Source organism: Astatotilapia calliptera, chromosome 7, assembly GCF_900246225.1.
Source record: "Astatotilapia calliptera chromosome 7, fAstCal1.2, whole genome shotgun sequence".
In the NCBI taxonomy this organism is placed as follows: Eukaryota; Metazoa; Chordata; class Actinopteri; order Cichliformes; family Cichlidae; genus Astatotilapia; species Astatotilapia calliptera.
Window position 1 is genome coordinate 56,191,942 of NC_039308.1, and position 21,566 is coordinate 56,213,507.

The 21,566-nt window shown below is 40.2% G+C and overlaps 1 protein-coding gene across 6 annotated transcripts in view; it reads left to right on the top strand.

The window, feature by feature from the left end:
* The window catches only part of sema4ba (sema domain, immunoglobulin domain (Ig), transmembrane domain (TM) and short cytoplasmic domain, (semaphorin) 4Ba), an 82,101-nt gene that overhangs the window by 28,215 nt on the left and 32,320 nt on the right, over nt 1-21,566 (top strand). Inside the window, exons 1-2 of one of the 6 annotated variants that reach the window (XM_026175974.1) lie at nt 376-535; nt 12,526-12,629. The exons of 3 other annotated variants lie outside the window; for them this stretch is intronic. The gene's annotated coding sequence lies outside the window, so the exon portion shown is untranslated. Of the gene's footprint in view, nt 1-375; nt 536-12,319; nt 12,630-21,566 lie in introns of those variants that run through there. 2 more of the 6 variants (XM_026175979.1, XM_026175976.1) reach the window with 2 other exon arrangements.

A 21,566-nucleotide genomic window follows, 5' to 3' on the forward strand; every position in this document is an offset into this window, starting at 1 on the left:
AAGGGATGATCCACATTAGAGTGTACATCATATTATATCCATTCTGACAACAAATCCTGGTGAAGGTACACAATTAAGAGCAGCTGAGTTAATGATTAAATAGGTCTTATGCTAACCACCAAGGGCATTTCATAGTTACCAGATCATAAATATTAAATTTGGACTTGGGCACGCAAAGAAAAGAGCTCAACAGTAACAGGGAGCTTTTGCTGCTACGAGGAGCACCTCCCTTCCTCTGTCCACTCCTCTCCCACCCTTCCACAGAGGCAGCCTATGATGTAATGCTCCTGCTGCTGATAGAGCAACCCCCTCTCCTGCTTTTTTTATATATTTATATTTACCCCTCCCCTTCCGATTTGCTACTGCTGCCGTTGCACTCGCTGGTAGTGATAGTGGCGGTGGATGCATGCGTGCGGTGCCGGTTCAACTGCATCCTTGTGCAGGGATCCCTGCAGAGCTTTCTTTTCTCTGTCACCACTTGAATGAGAGCCACTCCTACTAAGCACTGCAAGACCTTGTCCTCTGCTGATGAAAGGTAATTCGTCTGGCATCATGACAGAAGAAATTCACGGGGAAAAGAGGGGAAAGAGAGGAGGAGAGTGAGTGAAATAGGGAGTGATATACAGTACAGAGGGTTGACTGACTGTCCAGTTAGCTGCTGAGTAAATTGGTCTAGTTGCTGAAAGCTTCTTCTCGCCACAGTGCTGGATGTCATGGCAATTGCTCCCTCAGTGTGCGTGCATGTACTGTATGGTGTTGGTTTCCATGGTAAAGATGAGACGGATCCCCGTGCTGGCTCAGAGGTAATTCAGCATGTGTCGTGGAAAGCTATAATTACCTTTATTTTGAAATGATTTCTCATCTCCTGTGCAGAATTTTCCCTCAGGTTCTTTTTCTTTTTTTTATGGATTTAAATATTTTTTAAAGATCACAGCTTTGTTACACTTTCTCTTATAAAAAAGAAGATTTGCATGTGATAATAATTTTGTACTTCCTTGGAATATTTGACCCATTTTGACTTGTCCGCTCAAAAAAAGAAAAAAAGAATAACTGGGCGTGTACAATGACAGCCATGTAGCTGATACGAGCAAAGCAGTGGGCGTTATCTGCATGCAGATTTTCAACTGCTTCAGAAATGAGCAGCAGTTTACAGAGCGTTGTGGTTACAGTGCTTCATCAAACACTTTTTTGAACGGCATGTGTACTTCCAGCGCAGCATCACAGTTGGACGGTTCTAGATGGATAGTAGTTGATTATTTTCAGGAGTTGTTTAACCTTAACTCTTTCGCTATATCAAATGCTAACTTAATATTTCATATTTCGTCTGCCCCACATGTAGATGGCCTTATAACTAATTCATCTTGAGGGTTTTCCCTGTGTTTGAGTCATCACTCTCTTCCTCTTCCTTTTTCTCTATCTATTCATCTCACTGGGTCATTTCCCTGAGTACACAGTGCATTAGTAGTATAACATTTCTCTTTTGTAGTAATTGGCTTAATGAACTAACACGTCTCTGAAGCACAATCTCATTAGCTCTTTGGGATCATGATTTATTCTGGATTGCAATTTCTGCTTGGATTAGATAAAGAGTAACCATGCTTTTCAAGGTTATTTTATGGTTATCGCACTGGGTAGAAGTCATTTGTAATTGAAGGTGGTTGGACAGAGTATATTATTCATGAGAGCAGGCATACTGTATGCATGCTGTGACTAGGTTAAAACTGAAAGCAACAGTCCCACTTTCCATTTTCACCTCCAACAGTATCACCACCTTAAAGACAAGGTGACATCGACAGAAAAGCAGAATTTTAAAACATACTTAATTACGTTTAAGGGTAGGATGCGGTATGAAGAAGTTCTGGGGACAGATCCATAAACATCAAAAAGTCTTTCCCGATTTAAATGTGGAAGAGTTCCAATTCAAGGTCATCTTCTTGGATCCAGACAGATTCCAGCACAAAAGCTCTTTATAAATGAACACTTAAACTGTGTGCTCATCAGCTCTTGTTTCAAGCTCAAATTTCATGTTTAGGATCACTTTTAGGTGGTAATGAAAGATGGCTCTCTGGCTACAACCAAGCATTTTTAGCAGAGGAGTTGAGGATTTTCAATTTTCAATCCGAGGAGGATGAACAGCATTGTGTTTTTTTTAGATTCAGTAAATCACTCCATGAACTTGTACAGTGTTATGTTTTCACTCAGGCAGTCAGTCCAGACTCTCTCTAATGTCCAGGTGCTTTTGAGGGAAAGATCTGAACAGTGGTGGTGGCCAGAAGCCTTCTGATAAAAATAAAAAACAAAAGCAGCAGCTGCTCTGAAAAACGATCCAGAGCTGTGCCAGAAGAGGATCTTGAATGTGAGATTGTGCAAATTTAAATTGGGTATAGGTTTTGACTTTTACGGACTTACTGACCAATTGTACAATTTTATCATCAAGGCAATGGACTATGTTAAACAATGCGCTGCTAATTTCTGTGTAATGAGAATATCATCTTTTATTACAAAGAAAAGAACAAGAACTGGGGTCAGCAGTGTTACATTTGCAGGAAATGGCAGACCATGGTTAGTGTTTTTGTCAGGAGGATGGCTGCAAAGGAAATTGAAAGTTTGGACAGCATCTGTCATGACAGGATGCCGTTTGATTTTAATTAAACCTTTATTTAATCAGAAAAAACCCTAATGAGATTAATAATCTTTTTCACAAGTGTTCTGGCTTGAGATAGATAGCGCTATCTGAGATGGTGGGAGAAACAAGAGCTTCCGAAGAAAATACAACAAGAACATATAAAACTTCACTCAGGGTTCAAACCCAGGATTTTCTTGTTGTGATGCATTAATGCTAACCACCAAGCAACCATGCTGCTGCAATGGCAATCAAGTGGCTTGTTTAAAAAGTTTTCCCTCATTTTTTTCCAAGCCATCCAGTGCAGTGGACTGGTTCCTCTGTCGGGCCATTTTTGGCCACATGGACACATTTTTAATACCCCTGTTTCATTGGAACTAGAACTTGTAAAGAGACAGTTGAGTTCATTTGGGCATCTGACCAAGATTCCTCCTGGATGCTTCTTGGATCAGGTGTTTTGGGTGTGTTCCACTAGGAGAAGGCCTCAGGACAGACCCAGGACACACTGAAGAGATTGTATCTTTTGGCTGGCTTGAGAAGACCTTGGTGTATCCCCTGGAAGATTTGAAGGTGGTATCCAGAACACCTCATTTATTTAATATGGGGAAACATGAATGCAGTTTGTTTGCAGTCTTTCAGAAATATGTGTATATCTTTTTTTTGTTAATTAATTCATTATACTGTCCCCATCAAAACTGTAAGACCTCTTGAAAAATGGCAAAAAACTCATATGTTGCATGGTTGGATCTTAACAGGGTTCCAAGTAGAGCTTCAACATGCAATAAGAAGAAATAGGAGTGAGACAAAACATTTTTGAGCATACAATTTATTGAAAACAACTCTTAAACTGAAAGAAGCTGTTTTACAGCTGATCAAAAGTTCTAGGACCACACCTCCAAAAAAAACCTGTAAACCCCCCCCCCCCAAAAAAAAAAAAAACAGAAATCAAAGTTTCAAACATGAACTCAGTAATGAGTATCTACGATGTTATTGTTGATCACTTCAAAAATTTGTTGTGGCATGCTTGATGCAAGTGTTTCCTTGAGGTGAGTGGGAACATTTCTCCAAGTGGTGAGGACAGCAGCAGGAAGGGCATCTACTGTCTGAAACTGTTGTCCATTTTTGTAAACTTCCCTTGCCATCCATTCCCAAAGGTTACCGATTGGATTTAGACCAGGGAACACGCAGGATGGTCCAAAAGAGTGGAAGAAGTCCCTTGTCCTGTGGACATTGTGTACTGTAGCGTTGTCCTACTGAAAAACCCAGTCATTACCACAAAGACGAGGGCCCTCAGTCATGAGGGATGCTCTCTGCAACATCTTGACAAAGCCAGCAGCCGTTTGACGCCCCTGCTCCTGCTGAAGCTCCATAGTTCCACTGAAGGAAAAAGCACCCCAGACCATTATGGCGCTCCCTCCACTGTGACGTGTAGAAAACATCTCAGGTGGGATCTGCTTATCATGCCAGTAACGTTGGAAACCATCAGGGTTAATTTTTTTCTCATCAGAGAATAAAATCTTTTTCCACCTTTCAATGTCCCATGTTTGGTGCTCTCTTGCAAAGTCCAAATGGTCAGTTCTGTGGCATTCAAGGAGATGAGGCCTTTGAAGACACTTTTGTTTTTTAAAGCCCTTCAGTCTCAGATGCCCCACGATGGTTATGGGGCTGCAGTCGGCAATAGTAACTTTGGGTCGAGGATCGTCCAGTGTCTTGACCAACAGCCAATAGGATTTTCCAGCTCAGTGCTGGTGAAATTTTTTGGGGTCTTCCACTTGACTTTTTTGTTCTATTCCAAATGACTGTCTTACTGCCTCCCACCTCAGCAGTGATGGCGTGCTGTGAGAGACCCTGCTTATGCAGTTCAACAACCACTTCAAAAAGGGAACGTTTTTTTGCCTTTGCTATCAGAATGTCATGACAATGTGACTATCTGGCAGAAAATGAGAGTGAATCCACATTTTTGGACAGATTTGGCCTTTTAAAGGCATGTGGTCCTAAACTTTTTGTCAGCTGCAAAACAGCCTGTTTTAATATATCTGTAATAATAAAAATATATCTTTGTACATATACGAATTTCAGTTGCTTGTGTATATAGGACTACTTTGTGTCTTCCTTCTATATTTTATATTCCCCTTGCCATAAATTTCTAATTTGTGGGATAATAAAGGTATATTCTATTCTATTCTCTATTCTAAAATGTTTTGTCTCGCTCCCATTTCTTCTTGCTGCATGTTGAAGCTCTACTTGGAACCTTGTTAAGATCCAACCTTGCAACATATGAGTTTTTGACATTTTTCAAGTGGTCTTAAACTTTTGATCAGGACTGTGTTAAAAAACTTAAAACTGTATAAATGTAATTAAAAAGTAAATCATTTTTAATTTACAGTTCAGAATGCGAAGATGTTAGATTTACTATCATTTAAATCATTTCCTATAAGTAAGAATAAAAGAAAAAAGCAAAAATCTCATGCGAGAAGCTCAAACCTTTTTAAATTTTTTTGTTTTTGCTTGAAAAAATGTTAAAATTGTATCAAAATATATGCGTTTAAACTTCTGTCAACCCATCTGACTGTGTTGCAGTCTTAATACTGCAATATACTGATATCTAAACTCAAGAAAGATCTGTAAAAATGACCATGTATTTTGTATTTTATCAGTCAGAATCAGAATCCTTTTTTGCCATTACATATCAGATGTTCAAGGTGTGGATGTACAAGCAGCATTTAGAATAGTAGCTAACAATAAAAACAGATCTAAAATATCACCGATACAACTATACAAATGTACAAGTGAATTAAATAAGATTAATACATACAATAAAAGATACCAAATCACATTAAAAGAGCTGCTTTAAGAGTCTGATATTTCTGGCTGTCCTGATCATTGATTTACAGCATCGCCTACAATCACTTAGTATAACTACTTATATTAAAAGAACATCTAGCTCAGTATAAATAATCCAGAAAAATCACTGACTGTGCAAAAGGTCATATTTCCCACCAGTTTACTCTATGACACGAGTTGTGATAACTCGTGGCTGCTAAATCAAATTTCTGGCTGTGTCAAGAGCAGATTATCCTCCCTCAATTGTAGGACATGGTTGTTACTGTATGTGGTAGTGGGAGGGGGGTGTATGTGTGGGGGAGGGAGACCTGAGGTGGAAAATACAGGAAAGTTGAGCCGCTGCCATGGATATGTTGGGCCACCTGAGGAGCATTCGAGCTGTTCCTCTTGCTCTGTTGGATTTGAAACTGACCCAGTTGCTCTGGAGGTGCGCCCGTTTGCCCCGCTTTAACAAACTGTTTCTTTTTAAAAAGATGAAGATTGGAAAAGGATTAGCGGAGGAAACTGCCACATGTTGTGACAAAGGTCATAATGTGGGAAGGTACACGTAGATTGCGGTGATCGGTTAACCGTGTGACCGTTAATGCTGGGAACCTTTGGTAGCAGTTTCAGATAAGTGAGTAATGCATAAGATGGTGACACAGGGGAAATAACCATGTATGCAACTTTAATGACCAGGGTGAGTCACACGGGCCGCTCGAAAGCTCTTTCTCTATCAAACACACACACACGCACCAGGGTTTGTTCACTGGCATCACCTCCTGCCAGAGGGCACTCATCCCACAAACCCTCTCTGCTGGTGAGTTTCATGTGAGAGGTGGTGGAGTCATGCCTTTAGTCGTGTCATACTGAGCCATCACAGCTTCAATTTTTTTTTCTCCCCAAACACACAAAGCACCGGAGGAAAAATCGCAACATCCCACATTCACAGGTGTGTCTGAAGAGAGTGTGATTGATCGTATGCTGGGTATCTCCCACCATCTGACATGCTGCTCCCATCACATTGGATGTGAAAATGAATCAGTCACCTCAGCTGCGCATCAAACTGTGTCATCTTTGCTGGTACTTTTCTGTATAGTTTAGCTCATATTTGCTTAAATTAAAAATATTACAAATGCAAACATTAATTGAGTTTATATATATATCTATATATCCTTCAAGCTTGGGTCCTCTATCAGAGGCCTGGGAGCTTGAGGGTCCTGCGCAGTATCTTAGCTATATCAATACTTAGTATCTGCTGGAGCCACTCGCCTAGCTTGGGAGTCACCGCACCTAGTGCTCCAAATACCACTGGGACCACCTTCACCCTCCACATCTTCTTGAGCTCTTCTCTGAGCCCTTGGTTTTTCTCAAGTTTCTCGTGTTCCTTCTTCCTGAGGTTGCTGTCATTCGGAACAGTTATCTATCACTACGCCCGTCTTCTTCTGTTTGCCTACCACCACTATGTCTGCTTGGTTAGCCCCACCATTTTTTTTCTGTCTGTATCTGGAAATCCTACAGTATCTTAGCTCGCTCATTCTCCACCACCCTTGGGGGGAAGTCACATTTTGACCTCGGGACTTCCAGGCCATATTCGGCACAGGTGTTTCTGTATACTATGCCCGCCACTTGGTTATGGCGTTCCATGTATGCCCTGCATGCTAGCATCTTGCTCCCTGCTGTTATGTGTTGGATTGTCTCAGGGGCATCTTTACACAGCCTGCACCTAGGGTCTTGCCTGGTGTGGTCTGACCACACCAGGTTTGGTATATGTAAAGAAATTAGAACAAGCTGAGATTTAAAGTAGAGTTACTACTCCCAACTGGTTGGTGAGTGGTGGCCAGAGATTGTGGAGGGCTGTCACTGAGTGGTCTCTAGGTTTGTGGGACTGGGGCTTTAGTGGCTATCACAGTGACTGCCTGCAACCACTCACCAAGCAGTTGGAAATACACATTTTTCCATAGCAAGGAGTGGTGGCCAGGAAGTCAATGACCAACCTCTAGGCCTGTGTGACTGGGGCCCAAGTTCAAGTCTGAGTCTTATGACTGTCTTTGTCATTGTGGTTTGCTTGGTCATTTCAGGCGTGGTTTTGTTCCTATGTCTTTTGTCTCTGTCATCGTGTTTAGTGTTACTCTTTGTGTTTCAGTGTTAAATTGTCCTTTAGTTAGTAATGTTTGCTGTTTCAGTTTTGTTTTTATTTTTGTCTTGTTTTGTTTTACTTACTGTTTTGTTTCTTTCCTTCTTTTTTCACCACCTGCCCCAACTTATTTAGTCTCACCCGAATTTATCCACTCTTTCAACAACTATGATACCCTAATAGCAAATAGCAGTCCGCTAGTAGGTCTGTCATTATGCATCCATACCTTGTGCAAACTAGAAAAAAGTCATTTGAAACTCTTGTGCAGATCCCAGACTTTCAGCTGTAGTAAATATGTCAGGCTTTGTGCTGACAAGAAACAGTCTTGAGTGTCGTGAGTTCCTGACAGAGAGAAGGGAGCTTAGCGTTGTGTAAAGTGCAAAATGTAAATCAAACAGAAGAGCTTGGCGCTCCATAAAAGCTTCTGTTTGAGAATTGTTCTTTGTGTAAACATCATATGGGTTTAATGAAGATTTGGAACAAACTATTGCTGTTACCGTCAGACTGCAGTAAGAGGATTTTTAACAACAAAGAGCTGTCGAACTTTGCCAGATCATTGCCTGACCTGGTGTCAAAGCTGTGCTAATATAAGTGGTATGAGGACAAACAAAGGCCTTAGCTGAGTAGTTGTGACTTTAGTAGCTTCACAACTTTGTTGACTGGAATTTTCCTTTTAGTTTGTAGCACTGAACAGATGCTTGAAGCAAGTGCCAGCCGTGGCCCTGCTGTTACTATGCAACTGCTGACAACCTGTAAGATGCACAGCAGTGTTTTCGCTAAAGGTGAAATATTTTACAGCTCATGTTAACAACACTTTTATTGCTGAAAGTGAAGGTCTCAGGAGATCTTAGGTGCTTTCTTCTTATTGAAAAAAATAAGTTTGTTAAATGCTTGGCTTGAGCAGAAGCCAAGCATTTGATTGTCACAAGGTCATAAGTAGCCTCGGCATAAAAAGGTATTATTCTGACAAAATGTAGCCGCTAAAATAACGGCGTACAGTAAGGAAGAAGTTAGCCAGTTTGGTTTTTGTCTGTCACATTTTTCTATCACATGCTTTGCACAGTTACGGAGTTTCAACACATTGGATAGCACTGCGTTGACAAACATTGAAACAGAGTTGGGGGCCGGTGTTTCTCAGCTGTCTTCAGCGCTTCTGTCAGCCTCAGTGACTCTTAAGTGCTGCTATCTGGTGTGTTCCCATTAAACTAATATGTGAAACACGAGGGCTTATCGCAGCGCTGTAATTCCTCTGCAGTTATTCATTTATATAGAATGAGTTGTCAGCACTTCTGCTTGCTGTGTGTGAAACATGCAGAGGCTGGAGAATGATCAAACTTGCATTTTCAAGTGGTCTTCTGGAATCAGAAAAGCTCATTATGTATCACATGCTTAATGTTATCGAACTTAAAACTAACTGCATGGGTCTTCTCCAAGATGTCAGGGTTTATTTGCTTCATCAAACATTTCCAGCTATTTTGAGATTTTCAACAATCAGTAGATTGCTTCTGGTTAATTTATGCAAAATGTGGTCCACCGTAGTTGCTGAGTAATACGCTCTGAACAATATTTTCATTACCATATACAGTTGTGGTTTACATACTCTCATCATGGGCATGAATGTCATGGTAATTTTGTGCTTTTAATTATTTCTTTGAACTGTTCTTTTTCCAGTGTGGAATGATTGTACAGCATGTATCTTTAATGACTTAAAAAAAAAAGAACTGGATGATTAATCTTTCATTTATTTTGGATTTCTCTGATCCAAACAGGCTCAAAATGATACATATACCAACACTAACATTTGTTTGAATGGCCTTTAACAAATGGTTCTTCCCAGAATTGGTAGATCTCTTTGAAACTTTTGAAGTTTCCTGGCACAGACCCAAAATTTTGAATAACGTTGAGGCTGTTGCTTTGGGGCGGCCTCTTCAGAAGCTTAATGTTAGCCTGCTTTTATCCATTGCAAAACCAGTTATGATCTGTGTTTGGAGTCATTGTCCAGACGGAACGCCTAACTGTGTCTAAGTTTGAGCTGTCTACCTCCTGATCTGATGTGAAGCAGAAGAATTTGGAGGTAGTCCTTTTTCCTCATTTCATCCACTTTGTGTAATGTACCATTGTCACTGGCAGCAAAACAGCCTCAAAGCATGACGCTACTACTACCGTGCTTGATAATCAAACTTAGCCTCACCCTTGCTCCTCCAAACATACCTCCTGTCATTGTAGCCAAATGGCTTAAACTTTGTCTTGTCTTGCCATAAAAGCTTTGCAAATTTCAGTCGAGCTTGTGGGTGTCAGTTTTGGAGCATGGGGCTTCTTTCTTGGTTGACACTCCCTGTGATGTGACAGTGACGCTAATGTGATTTCAATCCCATGATCAGTCTTTGTATGTAAACAGTAAGCGATATCAGTTTTATTCTTAACACATAAATATTAACCTAAAACCCTATAATAATAATAATGCAACTGCCCTTTCAGAATATTAATAGATAAAAACAAGGAATTATTCACTCAGTTTTTCAAACTTTGTACTCCAGTGTCTTCTTTCCCTTAATATTTATGCTTACCGTAACCTAATTCCAAAAGCAGCTTATGGCCGACCATCCCTGAGTAATGTCCTCATAGCCTCCTCTGTGGTAGTTAACCATTTCGCACAGAGGAGCGTTTCTGTGTTTGCTAATTGCTAACTGCAGGAGTGCCGTTTTTGTTGAAGTCATAAAGCAGACGCAATGAAAAGTGACATTTTCAGGGCACGCACATTAACTGGGCCAGTTTGTATCTGTTTGACTGGTCTGCTCTATGTGTTTAGACATCTGTCAGAGAAGTCCTACGGATTGTTTGAAACTGTCCGCTGCATGGCAGTAGCAGGTGGTTTAGCTCAACAAGAGGTGTGCCACTAATCTGAGGGAGGTATCCAGTAGACGTAAGTTATAAATAGGTGAGTGAGTATCCTCGCTACGGCCTCAGTGTGGAGTCGACTTCGTAAAAGAACACTGAGCTGAAATTCAGAGTCCCAACATCTCAAACTTGGCATCGCATCGCCCTCCTTAGCAGTTGCCTAAAGTGTATAATTAGCATATGCTATTTTCGAAACAGGCGTCCCCGTCTCAACATGCTGTTATCTTACACTTCTCTCTATTTACCCTGCAAATATTTTTGGAGCAGGCATGTAAAGTTTTTTTGGTAACACTTCGCTTCGACTAGACTTTTTAAATACTTTGATGTGTATTTATTAGCATGTTTCAAACAAACCTGAGGTATCAGCATATTAGTATACATTGTAAAAATCATGATTATTATTAATATATTAAGAAAACTATTAGAGCTCTGTTCATAAAGTACAAAAAGAGGTGATTCTTTGGAGTCTGATGTCCCCTTTACAAGTAATGAAAAGGCCTCTTCTAAGACTTTGCATCACCTCTGTCGTACTTTCAGTGTCATGGCCTGAAAACATTGCCCTTGCTACTGTTGTGTGTATTATTTTAGAACTGGTATGTGGCTCAGCTTCACATGCAGGACTCTCTTCTTCACGTGCCTCTCATGTAGCCTTAAGTTCAGTGGATCTCGGCTCTCACTGATTTACATTAAGTCCTAGGACTTTAAAATAAGCACGAAACGGTTACTGTTGGAGCATGCAAAAGGACTAATGCTGCTTTAAAGTTTTAAATATGTAGGAGGCATTGAAGAATGCTTTTGTTGCAATGCTGTGGCTACATGATAAAATTCTAGACATTTCTGTCAGATTTCTGATGATTAACTTGGAAAATGAAAAGAATGTTCGATGCCAAGACGTAAACAAGGGAACCCTCATGCTCGAAGCTGCGTGTTAGTGACATGTTTCACAGATATGCCATCCAAAGAGAAAGAAGTGTTCCTTTTGATCGTCAGATTTTACTTCACGGAGGTTTAAGTCTGAAATAAAAGAAGCTGTAGCTGTGGTTGGGAGGTATTTGTTTTGAACAGACACTGTCTCAAGATCCGAATGACTATTAGAAAGAAGTATTACTACTAATAATAAGATGGGCGAGCTGCAAAAACAAGTTTACCACATCTCAATTAACACTAGTGAGGATCTTTGTTGTTCTATTTGTTATCAAAAGTTTGTGATGGCTAGATTTTTATTCAGGAATTTAAATTTCCAAATAAAAGACTAGGAATACAGATTCATTAAAGGCTGCACATTCTAGCTTTAATATTTACTTATTAACATATTTAAGATTTACATATTTAAGAGATTATAAGTGTTGAAATCCAATCTGCTTTTGTGTCACTATAACTAGTAAGGAAGCTTCTATATGTTACTCGTATCAGTGGAGTCTTGTCCAAAAAAATAGTTTTTGCTGTTGTATTCTCTCTTTATGTTTTCACAACATTGTAGGAATTCTCTTTGAAAGCACAGCCAAAAATGTAATGACCAGAAAATGACAGGACATTAGTGTATTTATTTTAATTTTTAAAAACAAATGATGTTGGGCAAAAATGCCAAGAACGTCTTCTTAAGTTCACACTAAAGAGGAATGTTAGGATATGCATACTAAGTAAAAAAATATAAATCTGATGTTAATAGTTTACTGTCTTTGTGGTTAATATTAGATCTGTTATCTGTCTTTTACTATTGCTTATGTGTTCTTTTTGATCTTCATTGCTAACGTTCCCCATGCAGGATAATGTGAGTGTTTCTATTTTACTCTGAGTCATTAAAGTAGTGCAGAAGGTTGCTGGATTTAAAAAAAAAGAAAAAATGAGTCAACATCAGACTTGTAGAAGTGTACCTCCCTCCCTCTTGTGACTGTGTGTGGGCGGAGCTGCAGTCTGTTGAGTGGCCAGGGGGCAGGCTGTAGTAGACTGTGTCAGACAGAGGGAGAGTGTGGACGTGTGGACTCAGAGCTGTCATCTGAGAGAGATTTAAACTTCTCTGTACCTGTGGATTTTTTTTCTTCAGACGTCCCCCCCTGAAAGAGGGACTGATCTGCCTGTGGGCCACCTAAAGGAAAGCTGTTTTAGATCTGACGTGAGTTTCTGTTTAACAGCTGACTGGGACAGAGCGTAAGTAATGCTGTTACAATGACTACCCTTGTGTTCATTAACTGCGTGGTGCCGTGGCTGCATGAATCATTGATGCGAGTGCGCTGCAGTTCTGGTTACCTGTTAAAACAATGCTAGGATAACCCATCATTTGCCTGTTGGAGAATTATGATGTTTTTATGAGTGAGCCCATGTGAGGTTAGCTTCTCTCTTTAAAAGGAAAAGTGGGTGTGAGTTGACATGAGACAGACCACCATCCTCTCCACTAGGTCTTTATCGTAAGGTGATAGAAGGGCAATGGGGTCATTAAAAACCCACTTTGAGTACAGCCTCATGCATGTGTGTGCAGTGTGTTCGTATTTGTGGGTCATTGTTCTATCTCCTAAACATGTAGGAGATACCCATGCATTAAGTGATGTTGATCTTGGACTCATTTCCCTTAGAATAATAGGTATTTGCTTGGGTGTGTTACATTTTAACACTTTTTGGCATGTATCGGCTGTCTCTAGCGTCTTTATGCTGAGGCACAGCTCTTCAGGAGTGAGCCTGTGTCTGGGGGTTTGGGCTCCTATTTGCAGGCAGAGGGTAGGAAATGTGGGTGCAATTACCCCTGCATCCTCTCCAAGCTACTTTTTGTAAATCAAGAAGGGTATGGGAAATCAGATGAAAGAACAGAATCATCAGCATGTACTTTTCCAATTGAAATTGGAATCCTTTTTTGGAATTTTGTGTGATAGCATATAGAAACATCAAATAATGTTCTCACTGACATGCTGCTGGCAAAACAATCTACTAATGGCAAACTGTCAGAAATGTGGTTAGCAGTCAATCAGTAGAAGGATATGGTTGATTTTCCCCTATTGGAGTGAGCTTTAGTTTTATTATGTTGCATTTAAAAATAACTTGTGTATTATATTGTCTTTTGTATTCTTACATCACGTTTATTTCATTTCCCTAATATAAAAAGGCTCAATAAATATGGAAATAGTGCCGTCTGACTAGAATAACTTCCGGTTGTGAACTTTGGAGGTTTCAAGCTTCCCCATAAGCTTTTTTTTAAGTTGCATATTTTACTGCAGCTGGCTGAGCGTACAATCATGTTCTCTTTTAGGTGTATGTTTATCATTCAGCACAGTAAAGGTCATTCAAAACATCCAGGCTATTTTTTGGAGTGGACTTTTTGGAGTGGAGGGAAACTTTACCATAAAACAATCTGAATCACTGTGATCTTACAGGATACATCCTCAGGAAAACTTGATATCCTCCTTAAAAGCTTATCTGTGTTTGTCTAGCATCTATCTACCAACAGGGGACATGAGAGATAACCCTCACAAACAATCTTGCACGCAGACACAGATTCTCAAGCGATCAACAAACACCCAGCAGCAGAACGGGAATAAATGCGAGCTTTCATGAATTTTCAAGAATGGCGGATTATTCCACAAGAGGGTGGAATATAATCAACAGTGCTATCACATTTGTGGCAGCGATCGACTTTTTTTCTGGCCCGCTATATGGAGATTGGTCTGTCTGCTGTAGGAGAAAAGCTTGTCTGTGCTGACCTTGGCCTGCTGTTTCTTTTGGTTTGATCCACAAAGAAAACAGCTGGCAGTTGCATTCTGGATGCCGGCGGCCTCGACAATGAGCTGCCTGTATGATGCTGTCAGAGAGGCTTTGGCTCGTTGGTAAAGGATGGTGCCTGTTATATCAATAGCTAAAATCCAGACTTCACAAAAAAGTTAAATTTATGACATGGTGGTTGTTGCTTGCAGTGAGAGCCTGCCTTGACCTGAACGCTGCTGAAACATTCCTCTGCAGACTGAAAGTGTGTTCGAGGCGCTGCTGTGCTGCATCGAGTCTGCTCAAAGTAGTGTAAGCAAGGTGGAACTGTGGGCTGTCAATGGTAGCAGCTCAAAGCAACAAGCAACCTGTTGCTGATTACTAAATCTGCATTGTGGAGAACAGACAAAGAAGAAATTAATCATACTGCATCACACTGTTTTACCACAGCTAATCCTCCGTGCTGGCCCCACGTTCACATTTCTAGTTTGTCAGCACATCCCAGGGGTATTTTCTCAGCTTTAGGCTGCTCTCATCCTCCTTCATCTGTTTATATTGTCAGGTTGACTCTTGCCCCAACATAAAGTATGCATATGCGTGTCTGCTATGTACAGCATTTGTACTATATGTATGTTCTCAGCAGTTGCGAAAAATATTTTTAAGAGATGTGTTCATCCAAAATGTTGCCCAATGGCATCCCTGATCTATACTTACTGCAGTAACCTCAGGTATTCTTTTGCATTCATGGTGTTTCTTACAGAGATGTTCCTGAAAATGAGCCCTCAAGTAAAATAAATAAAATAGAAAGTGAAGATTTTGGTAACTTTAGGTCAAGTTACACGATTCTCATCAGCAGGTGGAGTTTACTTAGTGGTCAGGAAATCTCAGATTATTCGGTTTCTTTTCCTGAGTGTCGGCAATCGTCTGTAATGCCTTAACAGTTCAAACTCAGAGTCTGACCAAGACTAGTCTCGCTGCACAGTCCATGTACTAGCTGTTCTGGACTTTTTAATCACGTCACATGTCCTTTAGATGTTGTGATTTTATCTGACTTCCTTTACGTTTTTCTAAGTGTTGTTGAAAACAAGACAAAAAAGGGTTTATGGCCGGGGTACAGAAGAGAAGGGCCAGCCACTTGTAACCTAAAGGTTAAACACAGGCCTTCAGGGAGTCCTATTACTGTGTACTCACTGATGGGAACTCTGCAAACATGCATTCTGGGAGCACAGCGGGCTTCTCTGTTTATTCCCAGTCTAGTGCTGTGCCATGGTGTGGGAAATGACTGTGGACATGGAACATGGCCAGATCAGTGCTCTCACGTCAGCATCTCCTAGACCCACACGTGCCTTTTTAACCCTCATGTAACACGCATCGAAAAAACGTCACATCCACAGGAAGTACTGCGGGACCTTGTCTTGTACGTGCAGCGCTCTATTTTAACTGTACACAATCATTTGAAACAGCTTTACAAAACTATGTGGAGTATGCTTACACACGTGTCAGCATTTCCTACTTGCTGGTGTGAGAGTTGCAAAATTCCCATTTCAGGGTATATTTCCGTCACTCATCACCTCGCACCTGTTCCTCGTGCATTTTTCATTATAAAGCTGTTTTTTAAAACGTAAAGCTATAAAAAGAACGCATCGACTATTGGATCACATACAGGAAATGTACATCATGTCACTGTTAGTGGTTGAATTTGTTTGTGTCCATCCTGATGTAAGTGCGGGAGTAGCTCTGATGATTGAATCAGCCTCCGGCCGAGCCTTGTTTGGCAACTTGTCCCTCCCCCGTAGCCGTGATTTGATATCTCTAAGCATTCCAGGTTATGCCCTTTACTCTGCTAATGGTGCCACTGACCCTTAAAGACATTCCTGCGGCAGCTCTCCAATCACACGTCTGATTGCCCCTCCTTGTAAACATGCTGTCTTTTAACATTGTGATTACTTACTTTACAGAGACATATTCGATGGACATTGGCTGAAACACCTAACTGACATAGTTGCTCTTCTCTAACCTTGGACACAAATAGTACAATGTAGCCCACTGCAAAAGGCACTCTCGCCTCTCATGTGTCATGTTGCACAGAGCTCAAATATTACACACTTTGTTGTAAATCTGTTGATCAATTTTTATGAGAGTGCAGGTGTGATTTTAGTTAGCTAACTCTTATGTGAATATGTAGGCCCTGCTTGGTTGTTTTGAGGTGTCTGAAAGTCCTTTGCCCTGAAAAATGTTGACTTTAACTTTATGAAGCACATGAACAGTTGTGGGTTGCTAATTAAATAGATCATCAGTCTTCAGTCTTTATTGCCAATTATGTTGAATTTGGCTCTTGAGTGTGACCTTTCAGAATACTTTCTGCTTTCATATATTGAAATGACGATGAGTCATGTGCGACAGTTGGATGGTTGCATAGTTGTAGCAAAGCTACTTCTGTATTTCTTTGTTTTTTAAAAAACAAAAAAAACAGAAGGCCTTTTATAGATTGATCCTGTTTTCTGACACAGTAACATGATCTCTTTTCCTCTCTACGCCTGCGGTCCGAGAGATGGAAACAGAAATGGAGCAAAGGGGTTAAATGCAACAGAGCCCACAGGACAGCAGTAGACTAAAAGCTTCCTGTGGCAGAGCAGAGTGTAAGCCGGACCTGGCAGACAGGCTGGCAGGGCAGATGTTTTAGGTGAGAGGCACAGTAGATAGCTCTGGTTGAATAATTCATCAGATCGGATTGAAGATGAGATATATTAAGACGGAGTACACAGGCCATCCTATGGCCTCTTTCAGCACTTTTTGTGCAGCATGAGTGGCTGCAGGGCTCAGATCCTCCTGCATCTCTGCTTTCTTTCTGGCAGTTATCCACTAGAGTCCGGGCAGTGCAGGAGACAGTTATAGATGTGCTGGCTCTAGGTCTAGAGAGGCCTCCAGACATCTGGAGGGGTTGAAGCTGTTCGGCATGCAGGTGAAGTTCAAGCTCACAGCAACTAACACTGCTGATGACTACTTCTGTGGTCACTGGGTCTTATTGGGGCATAAAAATACATAAAGAAATACTTTTTTCAGTGATGGGATTGCTTAAACTCTAAAAAATCAGTACCCTGAATAAATCTAAACAATCCTGCACAGAGCTCAGTTTATCAGGTATCTGCATATTAAACTGTTTCAAGTATTAAAATGTCTTCTGGCCTTGCTTTTTGTCCACTTCTCTTTCTGGTTTGTTAGTGATCCAAGCAAAACAAGGCTGTTTATCCTGTCCCAGCTCATGCATCAAATCACTGACTTTACATCTTATAGTTTATAAATAATGAGATGAATCACTTGCTTGGCTCATGGTAACGTCAGAGACCAGCTACAGAGCAGCCTCTTGGGTTTACTGGATGTTTGTTAAGAGAAACTTGAATGTTCCTGTTATCTGCCTATTATTTTTATAAGCCTAAATGAAAATTTGACCTTTTTTTGGTTTACGGGAATGTGCTTCATCATTATAGATAATAGGATTTTTTTCCACATTATCTGTAAATTCAACTGAAAAAAAACATGGCTTGATGTTATCTGCTGAATTTCCTAATTTAGTCCTTTCTTGTCTGCAAAATAATAAACCATCCCTTAGCACCTTCATGTTGTGAAATAGGTGCGGAAATGTGCGCTTCTCTGACATCACAGTGAAAAGGCTCAACTTTCTAGTAACACACCATTTCACCTCCATCTCTCCATGACATCAGCTCCCACCTACACGAATCCAGCTGGGCGCCGTGCAGACATGTCAGGGCTTCGATTGTATCTCGAGCACACGCTGGTGCAAAAATGGAGCTACGTGAACTTTAAGGGTCCTTATTATATGCACTGCAGTTCTGCCTTAACTGACTGCTCAGAGCAATTTGGCTTTAAGATGTCATGAACTGGGATGTTTGTTAGATTATTCTTTTTTGTTGTTGTTGTTAAAAATTACTCAGTAGAATTGAAGCAATTTTTAACATACCCCTGTACCTGCAGGCAAGCACACTGAGCTCTGTCATCTGATAGTTTGCTAATCCCCTGATTATACTTTTCTAGTTAAGTAGAAGAGTCAGTCAGTCATCCATTAAATCATCAAGCCACAGGATCAGTGTTGGGCCATATATTTGCTGTGTGCACGATTTGTGTTTGCGATTTAAAGGGCAAATAAAAAAAGGGCACGAGGATAAAAACAGTAAAGAGCAAACATGTGAAGTTGAATCTAAACTGAGCAGTGCTGGCTTGACAAGTGTGACCTTGAGTATCTGGATCAGCAGCAGCCTATAGGCAGATACTCTTGATTGACAAGAGCTCATCTCCCCCGTATGGTTTACCAGATTCGCTGCCCTTATAGGTCAGATCTGGTCGTCTGGGATATTGGATCTCAATGATTGGAATTTAACCCAAATATCATTGTAGTGACGGATTCTCAAGATAGCTCGGATGACTAGGATACCAGCGTTTAAGTGATGGCTGAATACTTCACGTTAGGAATGCGCAGCTTGCTATTGATCGGTACTAAGTGAGGTCACTTGATGTGGGTGGCAGCTGCCCCACTCTCGGACCCCATATAAAGAATACAGACTACCCCCCACAAAAACTTTTTAATGTGGTTTGTTCGCCAGATAAAGAGGTCAAAAATTAACTTTTAAATCACTGAATCTTAAGGGTTAACACTAGAGATAAGACACAACTGAACGAGTATGACTACAAGCACAGGAAAAGGAGTCATTCGTCATTATTTGTGTACTCTCATGAGCTCGGTTTAGAGAACTTGGTTTTTGGTCATTGTTAGTGGACTTCCCTGAATCTCACTGAATGTGTTGTTGAAGAGCGATAAGCCTTTCAAAACATGCCTTTTGCTTCAAGTGGAAGGCCCGAATAAAAGAAGGAAAAGTCTACAATTCCTGTCATGTTAAGAGCTGTGGATACTTAAATAAAAGTTTAGCAATAATCAGATTTACAGTCATATCGCTACTGGTGAACAATCACTAGTTGCTACTTCAGCTCTTGGTATTGTAAATCTAAATCACTTTCCACACGATTGGATTAGGCTATAAACAGTTCTCATAGGTGTCATTTTATACAGAATGTACAATAGATAATTACAGCGTGAACATGAACTTGATTACACCTGCTCGGACGAACACGCCTTTCCCTGGGCAATCTTTGTTTCTAGCTAGGGATTTTCAAAAAAGCTTTGGAAGTATTACATTTCTCATTTATTATATGCTGACAATGTTTCTTTTTAACTAAATTTTATTATTCTTATGGTTTAAGTGATAGTTTTCATTCCAGTATTCTTTTAGATTCATAATCAATATTCATTAGACTGAAAGTTTGGTTGATTGCATTTTGTTCAGAATTGCTTTGTCTATTTAAAAAAAGGACTGAAGGTCACCAGCATGTTCGATCTGTGAGGTTTACAATATGCTTTTTAGCCTTGATGCTCTTGACATTCGGTAAAAGCTGGTCTGTGGCCATTTGGAGAAGTGGACGTTCTGAGCCTTTTATCATTTGTACACAGTGATGGATGGGTGCAGCTCTCTGCCCAGTGGCCTATAGCCTGAGCTTGTGTGTAAGCCTCTAAGCTACTGGAATGCGTGCAGCTTCTTGCTGCGGACATCAAGCGGCAACAGCCGCCGTGTTTTGTTTACGCCCTTTCATGGATGCCACACCAGCCTAATCAATTTTAGCGAGGTTAAATATTTCAATGGATTGTTGTTGATCGAACGATCCATGAGTTTACACGGGCAGCAAATGCAAATGCAGCACATCACTTCGTTTTTGAACTGTCCACAAACTTGACTTCTATGGTTCAAAAGGTTCACTTTGCTTTTTCCAAGCATATAGTGTTTTTTTTTTATGGTTGTTCAGTTTTATTTGGCAACTCCTTTACATATGCTAAATAATCTCAGGAGTCAAAAAATAATAATTAAAAGTTAATCTTTTATTCTTGTAAAACACGGGATGGTAACATTTTTTCGGTGACAGCTGACAAAAAAATCTGATAATAACCTTTCAGTTTAAAGCTGTCCAAGTAGGAAAAAAAAGTATAATTTATAGTACTGTGTTGAGTCCTCACTTTGTGGACATTTATAATTTTCGTGTCTCTGCATTAATGAAACCCTTAATATCAAGTTCCCAATGAAATAGTCGCTTATTGTTACAGAAAGAAAGACATCTGATTTTGAGTGTATATACTGATTGGAGAAAAAGGCTGACTATAAGCTGCGGCACACTATAATGAGCAAACTTGATACATTTACAGTCTATTGCATTTTGTTTTATAAGTGAAACAAATGGTATATTACTACCAAATGTTTTTGTAATGTAATTGTATTTCTGGGAAGGTGCATGTGAGCTGTGCCATAGGCTACCATGTAGGATAACTCAGTGTTACAAATGAAAAGTAAGAGGGAGGAAGTCCTGTTAGGCTTTAGAAAATTTAATGGAAGAGTTTGGCCAACATGTACATAATATGTAGGGCTCAAAAGGTTAAGCAGAGAACTTTCAGCTTGCCAGACTTGGCAGCATGTAGTTCAAATCCTGCATGATGCCAGAATTCAGCACTGACCTATTGTTTCAGCATATGAAGCGCATGCATATATGCAAGGGCTCATCTAGCAGAAGGGAAGAGCTGCAGCTTCTCTGGAATAATTGGTACTGCAGATTTAAGCTTATTCTGACTTTATTGCTAACATGCTGCTCTTTTTAGTCTGAATCAGATGTATTTAAAGTTGTTCCAAACAAAGTTTACTATTGGGAAGAGTGAAAAGCCGTCCATCATAGAATGGTAAAATGTGAAATCATTTAAAAACGGGGATAACATGCTACATTTTCATGCAGTTTCTCGTGGGAGACATTAAAAGTGTTGCACTAGAATAAACATTACCACAGTAGTTAAATAACAAAAGCTAAAATGAGAGCTACAAAGGGAATGCAGTTCCTTGACCCTTGCTCATCTCTGTATAACTCAGCAGGTCAGTCACATGGTGAAATGGGTGTGTATGATGGTTTGTTGGTTTTGGAAGTTTACAGTTAATGGCTGAGACATCAAGTGTCATAAAAGGTGTGGATGTTATGACATCATCACCATATGACAGTTCAGACAGCATAACTTTATGCTTTTAGTACTTGAATTTTTCAGTGTGTCTTCTAAAACATGAAAACTTGTATTCAAACAGCCTCAGAATACTTTGTTGGGCAGCTGTGACTTGGGTGATAGGATGGGTCATCTACAAATTGTAAGGTTAGTGGTTCGGATGCCGTTGCATCCTTAGGCAAGAGCTGTACCCTGAGTTGCCCCTGATGCATCCACTGAAGTGTGAAAGTTAGTAAGCGCGTAGATAGTGATAGATAGTGTTGTATTATAAATGTTTGTGTTTGGTTGAATGAGACTTG